The sequence below is a fragment of the Mauremys reevesii genome, linkage group 1 (assembly GCF_016161935.1).
Source record: "Mauremys reevesii isolate NIE-2019 linkage group 1, ASM1616193v1, whole genome shotgun sequence".
Lineage (NCBI taxonomy): Eukaryota > Metazoa > Chordata > Testudines > Geoemydidae > Mauremys > Mauremys reevesii.
In genome coordinates, this window is record NC_052623.1 from 245,862,153 (window position 1) to 245,874,711 (window position 12,559).

Sequence of the window (12,559 nt, forward strand, 5' to 3'; positions counted from 1 at the left end):
AAGATCACTCAGAGATGATGTGTTTAGTTTTCTCAGGTTTTGAGGGGCAAGGGGTCGAACTGATTTAGTTATTTGCCAAGAAGAATACTAAATGTATTGCACCCAGACCTTTTTGTTGCCATGATCAATCTGACAGATGAGTTACACAAATGACTACAGTATAGGAATAGCTATACACACTAGAGATGGTCAGAGCCCCTGGAACTCCCATTCTATGGGAAATTCCAAAACTTAATTTTTCTTTCCATCCTGAATTGGAACAAAAAGATGAAATTTCAAAATTTCCCATGGAAAGAAACTGAAAAAATTTGTTTCAGAAAAACTGAAATGACATTTCATTTTGATAAGGTTGAAACCATGTAGTTTGCCTAAAGTCAAAAGCATTTTGTTTAAACTGTATCAACTCAACTTTTTTGTTATTATGCTATAATTTATCATTCATTTATAACATAATAAAAAGTAAAAATATTTTGACTACCATGTCATGTCAAACACAACGCTTTAACCCTATTTTGATCATCTTTCATTGAAAATTTTGACAAAATGTATATATTCCTGCAGAATGTTTCAAGTTAGTCAAATGAGCATTTTCTGATTCTTTCATTATCACCCAGCTTTTTACACACCACTGAAATGCAACCATCTCTGAAGAGGAATGTGGCAGATAGCTAAAGACTTGAAACACTATGCAGCAATTGATTGCAGGAAGGGGAAAGGAATATAGTCCAACTGGGACTGCAGAGAGAATTTAAGGAGGTACAGTTTAGGGAGAATTTAGAATGTAATTACCTAAATTGGAATTTGGCTGGGATACTGGGATCTCTACCCTTATTCTGGAAGATTGTAATGTGATCATTAATAACCACAAGTGGCCAGGATGACTTCAGTTTTATAGCTTATTATCTGAAAATACCACCTTCTTTAACACAGTGCCCCCTAGCCCTTTGAAATCGTGAGCGCATACTGCGTTAGGCTCAGATTCTGCAAAATGAGCCATAGGGGCAGATCCCTGCAAATTTTAACTAGATCACCTAGTCTAGGTTGTAATATCGGAAGGCATTTATCCCTGAAGTGGTATCGTTACTGGGCCACCTGTCTTTTTGATACTTTAATAGACCCCAGAGGATTTTGGAAATATGGGAGGAGTCCAAACTCATAACCCAAAAAACTAGGAGATGTCTATGAAATGCAAAACTGCAGACAAATATAAAGATGTGAAATACGCTCAGTGTCTTGGAAGAAACAAAACATTGCACTTGGGTTTTCATTTGAAGATTATTCCTGAAAGCTACTTAATGAAAATTTATAAATGTTGATGTACAGAATAATGACTAGTGTTTAAAAAAATCCAAAGGATAGCACAGGGAACTAAGTGGGGGGAGGGGGAAAGGGGGAAATTACTTCTGTTTTGCAGAGAGCATTATGTAGCCAAGACAATTTTATTAACATGGTTGGATAAAATACAAAGGGGCTTCCTAATCTCAAAGACTTCAAAACGGACTTTTTTTTTTAGAGACAATATCAATATCAAAGCCAGTTGTCGCTATTATTAAAATATTCTCTGCTCTTCATTAGTCACAAACAATCCCCTCGACTCACAAAAAGGTACTCAGTAAATTAAAAGCTTTTATGTAACACTCCAACAAAAGCTGAATGACTCCTGATTTAAAAGGGAACTCTGATATCTGCCAATATTCAGAGCGGTACCCAATTTCTTTCATTTTTAGAACAGAGATTCACTTAAGTTGTTTATTCATTTGTAGACCTATTGCTGGACTGATTAGGAATGACCAGTTAACGAAATGCTCAATCTTTTCTGGTTTCTTTGGGCAGCAACCAAGGCCCTGATTCTGCAATATGGGGAGAGCCTCAGGTCCGTATGGCAACAATGCGTCCATCCACATGGAGCTCTTGTGGGACTGAAGCCCAAATTTGTGCCTGGGCAGGATCTCGGATCTAGATCTCAGAGATGCTACACTATTTCAGTAGACCCTCGTGGTGAGTACTCCCTATAAGGCAGTATATTGTCTTTATCTTCAACTGTTAAAACGGTTGCCCATGATACTGACCAGAATGGATCTCATCATCCACTCCCCCACCCCTCCACATCCCCTTTGAGCTGCACTACATGCTCCCTAGGTGCAGCTAAGGATTGGGATCCTACACCACTGCCGTCCATGGGAGATTATTAATTTACTTGAATAGGAGGACGATTACTTGCTATGATATTTGGCTTGGGGATGGAATTAAGAAAATACCACACATAATGGGATAGAGTCAGATGCCATGCTATGATGACTATTAGGGAGTGGGGGTATTTGTTTAAAACAGTGGCTACTGTATAGAGTTTCTAGTGTATGATTTGTTCCTAGTGAGTCATTTGTCTTATTTCTTGGGGCTAGGGTTTGTGAGGTGGAGGTTAACTTCGGTTTTTCATTTCAGTGACTGGTATTTCCATTTTGTGTTAATCTTGTGACGCTTGGGTCCTATTGTCGGTTTGTTTTGTAGCACTGCAGATACTGTAACAGTGACAGCTAAACTGCAGAAATGGAAGTCAGGACTCCTAAGTTCTCTCCCCGCTCTGCCACCAATTTACTGTGACTTTGGGTAAGCCACATCGCTTGGTGCCTCAGTTTCCCCATGCATAAAATGAAGATAATAAAGGGTGGTGTGAAGCTGATTTAATATTAGTAATGCACACTGTGATTCTGGCATGGAAAGTGCTAAAGAAGTAGACGGTATTATTCATTAGTATTATATCAACTCTTTCTTTTAAATTGGTTCATATTTAATTTGATTACAGAATGTGGCTTTGTTCCCATATTTTTTTCTTTTGCCTTTGAGGCTAATAGCAGCAAGCTTGTAGGACGGAGACTGGTAAGTATTTGAATTTAAGAGTGCTGCTGGTTTCAGTGTATTTAAAATGCTGTTGAAGTTGGGACGATTTAAATGTGTGAAATTTCAAATATCTCATTGACACACACTGCAAATTCCTTCATTGCCTGAGGGAGCTACAGCAAAAGAAAAAAAGTTGGAGTCTTTTAGTTTTACTGTTAAGGCAGATTTTTTTTTAAAGAGAGTTCATGACAGAGCATTTGCCTGCGTGGCTGTAACAGAGCAATCTGTCACTGGGAAAAGGTTCCTGGGGTGACTACCAAAACATGTCAACTAGCAATGGTACCTCCATTTTGCAAGACCCATTGTTAGCCCAGGTGTTCTGATGTGCCCTGGCCAGATTCCTGTGTGTGTAATACATCCTTCCTGTCTAAATTCACTCTACAGTTTCAAATGCTTGGATCACATTCTCAGCCGGTGGAAATTAAAGTCAATGGCGCTACACTGATTAGTACAAGCAAAGGGTCTGGCCCGATATCCTTCTTCTATTCCTGTCCTAAACAGTTGTGCCAAAATTCTCATTCACTTCAATTATGCCAGTATTCCATCTAGAGCCCTACAGGGGCTCTGGGATCTTGCGGGTCCCGCAGGACCCACTGCCATAATAGCAGGATCAGGTAAAAGGTACTTTGTTGCGGGCAGACTGGGTGGGCAAAAAAACAGACTGTGGTAATTTGCAGGAAAACATGAAAGATGTAGTCAGTTTGTCATAAATAGAATTTCAGCAATGTAAAGCAAATTTGTTTTTTAAATAAGGGTTTTAATACTTACATTTAAGGAAGGGATAGAAAGAGATTTGGTATCTATTATAACAGGTGTTAGAGTATTTTTTACATGGTTTAAGCAAGATTTGTTTTATTCTTTTAGTGGTAAAAAGTGTGTCTGAATTCCATTTATAGATATAATGTATTAACAAACCATTTTTATTTTTATTTTGTAACATGGGGAAACTGTCTTGCAGGATTTGTGGGACCTAAGTTTTTTGTGGGTGGGAGTGGGATAAAAATGAAAGAAACAATGTGGGATCGGGTGGGAGTGGGTATTGCAGGGCGGGACATGAGCAGGATTTTAAAAAAAAATTGTGATGCAGGGCTCTAATTCCATCCACTGTATATGTACAAACCCAAAGGACTAAATTCAGAGGAGAGTCAAAGATAGTGCAACTTATACATTTCTCTAGCTCCCAAAGAGAAATGTACACGGCATAGCAATTCTTTTTCTTTTTTCTCTTTGTATTAAGAATATGTGCTGATGTTGTGGAACTATTGCCATGAGTTGTGAATGATGTATGAAATGAGAGACCCTAAGCTAGTGTACAGACACAGAATACAGACAGTGCTTTGCAGGCAATACCAGGCTACAGTTATATTCAGCTTGTTGTGTCCTAGATCACTTCGAACCATGAATTAATATACCAAGACTTGTTACTAAGGTAAAGAACTAACCATCTTTATTAAACACTTCCACTTTGATTGGGTGTTTCTGTAGAATGGTCTGCAACTCCAAACTGTAGCAGGAACTGGATTCTTACTGTGTATTTGTACACCACTAGTTCTAGTATTTGTATAATTGGATCCTGATCTCAGTTAGGACATCTAGGTACTACAGCAGTATAAATAATAATAAAAGTAACCTATCCCTGTAAACTCTGGGGGTTGGATATAAACTCAGACAGATTCCCCATTGGGCAGGGGCGGCTCTAGGAATTTGGCCGCCCCAAGCACGCCGGTCCCACGGCTCCGGGGGACCTCTTGCAGACGTGCCTGCGCAGGGTCCACCGGTCCCACGGCTCCAGCGGACCTCCCGCAGGCATGACTGCGGAAGGTCCGCCAGAGCTGCCTGCCGCCTTGCCGGCAAAATGCCGCCCCAAGCGCGCGCTTGGCGCGCTGCGGTCTGGAGCCGGCCCTGCCATTGGGGTTGTCTGTACTTTGGTTCTTTTGAGTTCCTTCTCAGGAATTAGATGGGATTTTACCTGGAGATTTCATTGTTTTGTGACAAAGACAAAAAAAAAAAGAGGGACAGATTAGTTTAGTGGCTAGAGCACAGAACTACAGGTCAAGAGACCTGGGCTCTATTCCGAACCCTACCACTGACCTGCTGGGTGACTGTGGGCAAGTCTCTTCCCCTCTGTTTCCCCTGTCACTCTTTGTCTGTCTTGTCTAGTCACACTGTCTGCTCTTTGGGAGAGGGGCTGCCTCTTACTATACATTTGTACAGAACCTAGCACAAGGTGTCTTTGCACTCAGCTGGGACTTACAAGTGCTACAGTAACATTAATAACAACCTCCTGATTTAAAAAAAAAAACTTCCCAAAATTATAACTTATTGCCACAACTGAAGACATCCATAAAACATTAGGAGAACTGCCTGTAACGTGGTGGGTAGGAGAGAATAGTAGTTTGAGAGCCAAGATTACAATGGCCCCTTCCAGTGTTTTTTCTAGTGCAAATTCCCATAGACATTGCAGATGAACCCTCCCATCGTTTGGGTGGTAAGTATCGCTGGAGTAGCAAGATCACCCCTGCTTCCTCCTACCCCTGCAGTATTCAGTGTCTGACAATACTCCAATAGGTTCAGGCTATCTAGAGGTCTAATGGACATATCAAAGAAATAGTTCAGTGATCCCCATATTTCCGAAAAGCATATGTTAAACAATGTAGGCAAAGAGAAACTGTAACAGGATTCACTTGTCCTAACAGTCCATCTGTTTCCTACTCCCTGCTGAGCACATCTCTTTTCCTGGTTCCCTTTCAGGTGCACTCTTACCTTACGTAACGCTCTTTTTATTGGAGGTTCATGCTGTGACCCTGTCAGAATTGCTACAGCAGGGGTGACCTCAGTAATGACCATCCACAGCCTGCCAAGCTGAGTTGGTCAGCGTTAGCTGATTAAACTTTTAACAACATCCCCTGTGCGATAAAGGGCAAAATGACAACTTTGCCCATCGTCAAGGTGTCTGTATAATAAACTAATTAGTAAACCACACAGTCTGTGGAGCTTTTAATGAGTGCTATCGTCTGGCCTCTGTAATAAAAACCCAGTCTGCCCCCTTTTGGGATTCAATTAAGGCACAGACTGTCATATGCTTGGCCTAGCTGATCAATGAATCCATTCCGACCTTTGTCGGAGCTGTTTGCAAGGTCAGTGGCAGTAGTGAGGAAAGCCAGCTTGGTAATGGGGAGACATACCCAACGGCACCCGACAGGCACCAAAATCAGTTGTTAATGTCCTCCTGGTCATTTGACATCAGCAGAAGTTTCTCTCACTCAAAGGTTAGCTGAAAGAGAAGACAGCAATAAAAAAAAAGTATGTCTATGTGTTTTGGTATTTCCAAGCAGAAAGGTCCCTCTGTTATTTAAAATCATCATTAATTCTTTAACATCTGCTTATACCTAAGGTAACTGTTTTTTCCCCATGCAGCACAATATCCCATCATGTGTTTTCTCTCTAAAATATATTGACTGATTTACTCCAGATGTAAAAATAAACACAAATCAAAAGTGAAAGGGTGACTCTTACTTAAAAATACACACACACACTTTTAAATTCTTTGCATATGAATACAACTTAGCACTTTGTGTATCCAAAAGGTATTATCAACACTAAATTAACCCCCATGACACCGCAGCAAAACAAGTAATTTCATCCCTATTTTATGGATGGAAAACTGAGGCAGACCTCCTGTCTAGGCATGTAGGAGTAGATAGGGGCTATGGGCCCATTTATTCCTCCATGCATAGTATAGCTCCTCCCCTCCTCCCCACATGCACTGGCCAGTGCAGTTGAGATAATGCTGAGGGCACTGCAATTTGCTGCTGGTATAGGCCAGTGGCAAGTTACTACACTCACCCCAGAGCAATGAGGAAGCAGAGGAGGGATTATGACCCCAGAGGGTGTGTCTGAGTCAGAATGCCCCCCAAAACTATTGCTGGGAAAGAGCAGGGTTATGCAACATACCTGGAATAGGGCTATGTCTAAAGTCCCAAGTTAGCTCTATAGAAAGCATTTGAGACCTGAAGGAGTTGGAATTAGATCTGGGATTAGAGGAGCTCCTGCTTTCCAGGTATACTACTAGTGCTGAAATAATTATAAATGATCATTTGAAGGTTTTGTATATTTTTCAAAGTTTTAATTAAGATTTTCAAAATGATTGTATTTCAAAAATCTTTAAAATATTTTTTTTTAAAAAAAGGTGATATGTATATAAAATGAATGGTTTAGTGAAGGTAAAACAAGAAAAAAGGGGACAGTCAGGGAAATTAAAGAGTGGCACATTCAAAACCGATAAAAGGAAATACTTCCTCCCCCCCCCCTTAGTGCCTAATTAGACTGTGGAACTCATTGCCACAGGATGTCACTGAGGCCAATATCTAGTAAGATTCTGAAACAGAATGGATGTTTATATGGATTATAAGAATATCCAGAATTACAACTCTAAATGCAAACAACAGGTTGTGGAAGGGATAAAAATCTCATGCTTCAGGGTTTAAATCAATCTATAGCTCTTTGGGATTATGCTGAGATCTTTATAGTGGACAATTACACACATTTACATTTACACACATTGGTATCTTGTACCTTCCAGTGAAGACTCTGGCACTGGCCACTGTTGAAGACAGAGCATGGGTCTGAACTACTATGCCAGTAGGTTTTGTGCCTGGGTGAGTAAACTTCTATGACAATTTTGCAAAGATGGGAAGCAGGAAAAAGTATAGGAAGATGTGAAGATCTTGTACCAAGATATGGAACAGATCTGCTGGCTCATGCTGGCAACTAGATCAAATATGTCCTATTAGCCACAAGGTGCACTAAAACACCTAGGAACAGCCAAGCTTCGGAGCAACCTCTGCTAAGAAACTTATTTTTATTTAAGATAATCATAACAAAAGCCCCAGAGAGAGGATAGTATTGGACTGTATCTAGTCTATGTGTACTGTGCTGTGTTAGAGCAAGGTGAGCATGTCACTTACTTAAAGTAGATGATCATGTTCCCCACATCACATTATTGGCTGTAAAAAGAAATAATGAAAATAGGGGACAGAAAATTGTGTGTGTGGTGAGATCATACCATCCTTGATTTCCTCAATTAAAGCAGCATTCTGAATATTTTAAAGGGGTCTACCACCCTCTGACTCTGCTTAAAGTATTTAAAGTGGTTTTTGAGGCTGGTTATGGGAAGAAAGTTATGGAAAAAATAGCACACTTATGCATTATCTCCTCAATTCCTGCCAAACATGCAAAATTGTTATGAAAATTCACCAGCCAAGGCACAAAACCTGCTCTCTCAGTCTTCCCAAGGAGATGCCAATAGTGTAAAATCTACTGTTAATTTTTAGCTCATCAGAAACATTCCTTGCCGCAGGTTAATTGGTGGGTAAAATTGCACAAGGGTACACACTCAACTTCTGCTCAAATTCAAGTACAGTTTTGGTACATAAACTCAGAAATATAGAAATATTCAGGAATAAGTCACAGAAATATAGCACATATGTTTGTTGAGCAATATAAAACAGTTTCTATGGAGGTCATTAAGCAATGCCATTGCACTGAAGAAGGTCATACTGCAAACCAATCCACAACCTATGGTCCACCCACAAGCAGAAGAGGATAGAAGATTTTGAGAGCACTGAACATATCCACAGTGCTTCATCATTATTTAGTGTAGTGTTTCTTCCCCAGTCTCATAAACTCCTCTTTAGGCTCCTATTTACACCTATGGGGCCAACAGGTGGGCCATCAAGTGATAAAAAACATGTAAGCTCTCTCTTCCTCCATCCTCTACAATAATGGAAGATATGAGGAAGCATGTAAATCTTGGCAAGTCTTAATTCTTTAGGGTCTAAACAACGAGCACACCAGCAAGACTTTATGAGCCAAATTCTTAATTACACTATTGCTACTTTATGTTGCTCTGGCTGTGCAAGGATGTGATTCTTGGGAAGGTCTTGCAGGAGTACACCCAGTGTAAGGAGAGTGGGGTTCCCCAGCTGGCATCATGTGCTTTCTACTCCACCTCCAGTGTAGGAGACATGAGTCCTTTTCCTTCCCAATCTTAGTGCTTCTTTTTCCTATCGCACTCTCCTTTTTCCTTTTGTCTAGTGAGAATCTGGCTTAGACATATTTTGCAATACTGCTGTATGCCTGTGACCAGAAAGAGGCAGTTAAAAACAATGCCCTAAATAGCCCAGTTCTGGTATAAGTTTCCCAGGTCTCAGAGTATATGTGAAAACAAGATGCTGTGCCTGTGTTTTTCCAACAGTGAGGTTGCAAGTGAGAGTCAACACCAGAGACAGAAGATAAATTTTCTATCTCTGCTATTTTCCCCCCTCCCTTTTGTGTATTTTTGTCTTGCTTTGGCTCCTGGAAAACAGGATCAGACTTCAACAACAACACAATAACAACAGTTCCAGCCCAACTCAACTAACTTCTCTTTTCCTCAAAAGGCCTGTAAGTTACCATCTTTGATACCCTCTAAGAAACTGTCAAACAAGGTGTGTGTGGGGGAGGGTGCATCTAAAAACTCTCGCTGGCTAAAGGAAAAGGGAATATGGGATCATGGGACCATGGAAATGTAGGGCTGGAAGGGACCTCAAGAGGTCATTTAGCCAAGCCTTGTGCACTGAGACAGGACCGAGTATAGACGATCCCTGACCCTTGTTTGTCTAATGTATTCTTTAAAACCTCCTGTGACGGGGATACCACAACTTCCCTTGGAAGCCTATTCCAAAGCTAAACTGCTCCTTTAATTAGAAAGATTTTCCTAATATTTAATCTAAGGCTGTCTCTACACTGCCACTTTCAGCGCTAAAACTTTAGTTGCTCAGGAGTGTGAAAAAACACACCCCTGAGCGATGAAAGTTTTAGCGCTGAAAAGCGGCAGTATAGCATGCCTCCCGGCCATAAAGCTACCACCCCTCATTCAAGGTGGTTATTTTTTATCACGAGAGCGCTCTCCCACAGCGATAACGCGTGACTACATTGCCCACATCACAGTGCTGCCACGGCGGCGCAGTAATGTGTGCAGTATAGACATACCCTAAATCTCTCTTGCTGCAGATTGCAGCCATTACTTCTTGTTCTACCTTCAGTGGCCATGGAGAACAATTGATCACAGTCCTCTTTATAATAGCCCTTAATATATCTGAAGACTGGTATCAGGTCCCCACTCAGTCTTCTTTTCTCAAGTCTAAACATGTCCAGTTTTTTAACCTTTCCTCATAGGTCAGGTTTTCTAAACCTCTTATCATTTGGTTGCTTTCCTCTGGACTCTCTCCAAACTTTCCTAAAATGTGGTGCCCAGAATTGGACACAGAACTCCAGCTGAGGTCTCAATACCCCCAAACAGAGTGGGACAGTTAACTACCATGCCTTACAGTCCAGAATTAGATTAGCCTTTTTTGCAACTGCATCACACTGTGGTCCTTCTCAGACCACCTAACCAGTTATTCCCCATTTTGTAGTTGTGCATTTGATTTTTCCTTCCTAAGTGAAGTACTTGCACTTATTTTTATTGAATCTCATCTTGTTCATTTCAGACCAGTTCTCCAATTTGTCAAGGTTGTTTTGAATTCTAATCCTCCAAAGTGCCTCCCAGCTTTTGTCATTTGCAAATTTTATGTAAGGATATTCTCTACCCCATTATTTAAGTAATTAATGAGAAATACTGAATATTGGACTCAGGACTGACCCCTGTGAGTCCTCACTAGGTATGTCTGACCCAGTTTGACAGCGAACCTTTGATAACCATTCTTTGAGTATGGTGTTTCAACCACTTGGGCACCTGCCTTGTAGTAATTTCATCTAGACCACATTCCCCTCATTTATTTTTGAGAATGCCATATGGCACAATGTCAACAGCCTTACTAAAGTCAAGACATATTGTGGCTACTGCTTCCTCACTGTCCAGTAGGCCAGTAACCCTGTCAAAGAAGGAAATTAGGTTGGTTTGGCATGATTTGTTCTTGACAATTCCATGCTGTCTGATCCTTATAACCCTATTATCATCTAGGTGCTTACATATTGATTATGTAATAATTTGTTCCAGTATCTTTCTAGGTATCAAAGTTAGGCTGTCTGGTTTAGAATTCCCCAGGTCCTTTTTGGTTCCTTTTTTAAAGATAGGTACTATGTTTGCCCTTCTCCAGTCCTCTGAGTCCTCATCCCTCCTCCAGGAGTTCTCAAAAATAATTGCTAACGTTTCCAATTTAGTTACTTTTGCTTGCATTCCTTCCCCCTTGTTGATAATATTTATTGTGTTGAGTATCTGGTCACCCCAGTATCTAGGGGTGATCCCGGCAATTACAGACCGGTAAGTCTAACGTCGGTACCGGGCAAATTAGTTGAAACAATAGTAAAGAATAAAATTGTCAGACACATAGAAAAACATAAACTCTTGAGCAATAGTCAACATGGTTTCTGTAAAGGGAAATCGTGTCTTACTAATCTATTAGAGTTCTTTGAAGGGGTCAACAAACATGTGGACAAGGGGGATCCGGTGGACATAGTGTACTTAGATTTCCAGAAAGCCTTTGACAAGGTCCCTCACCAAAGGCTCTTACGTAAATTAAGCTGTCATGGGATAAAAGGAAAGGTCCTTTCATGGACTGAGAACTGGTTAAAGGACAGGGAACAAAGGGTAGGAATTAATGGTAAATTCTCAGAATGGAGAGGGGTAACTAGTGGTGTTCCCCAAGGGTCAGTCCTAGGACCAATCCTATTCAATTTATTCATAAATGATCTGGAGAAAGGGGTAAACAGTGAGGTGGCAAAGTTTGCAGATGATACTAAACTACTCAAGATAGTTAAGACTAAAGCAGATTGTGAAGAACTTCAAAAAGATCTCACAAAACTAAGTGATTGGGCAACAAAATGGCAAATGAAATTTAATGTGGATAAATGTAAAGTAATGCACATTGGAAAAAATAACCCCAACTATACATACAACATGATGGGGGCTAATTTAGCTACAACGAGTCAGGAAAAAGATCTTGGACTTATCGTGGATAGTTCTCTGAAGATGTCCACGCAGTGTGCAGAGGCGGTCAAAAAAGCAAACAGGATGTTAGGAATCATTAAAAAGGGGATAGAGAATAAGACTGAGAATATATTATTGCCCTTATATAAATCCATGGTACGCCCACATCTCAAATACTGTGTACAGATGTGGTCTCCTCACCTCAAAAAAGATATTCTAGCACTAGAAAAGGTTCAGAAAAGAGCAACTAAAATGATTAGGGGTTTAGAGAGGGTCCCATATGAGGAAAGATTAAAGAGGCTAGGACTCTTCAGTTTGGAAAAGAGAAAACTAAGGGGGGACATGATAGAGGTATATAAAATCATGAGTGATGTTGGGAAAGTGGATAAGGAAAAGTTATTTACTTATTCCCATAATACAAGAACTAGGGGTCACCAAATGAAATTAATAGGCAGCAGGTTTAAAACAAATAAAAGGAAGTTCTTCTTCACGCAGCGCACAGTCAACTTGTGGAACTCCTTACCTGAGGAGGTTGTGAAGGCTAGGACTATATAACAATGTTTAAAAGGGGACTGGATAAATTCATGGTGGCTAAGTCCATAAATGGCTATTAGCCAGGATGGGTAAGAATGGTGTCCCTAGCCTCTGTTCGTCAGAGGATGGAGATGGATGGCAGGAGAGAGATCACTT

General features: G+C 40.5%; 1 long non-coding RNA gene across 3 annotated transcripts in view; it reads right to left on the minus strand.

Annotated features, from left to right (window-relative positions):
* Window positions 1-12,559, minus strand: part of LOC120382354 — a 249,645-nt gene that overhangs the window by 188,643 nt on the left and 48,443 nt on the right. For all 3 annotated transcript variants that reach the window (XR_005588220.1, XR_005588221.1, XR_005588222.1), the window contains exon 2: window positions 6,084-6,172. This is a non-coding gene — a long non-coding RNA (uncharacterized LOC120382354). The remainder of the gene's footprint in view (window positions 1-6,083; window positions 6,173-12,559) is intronic.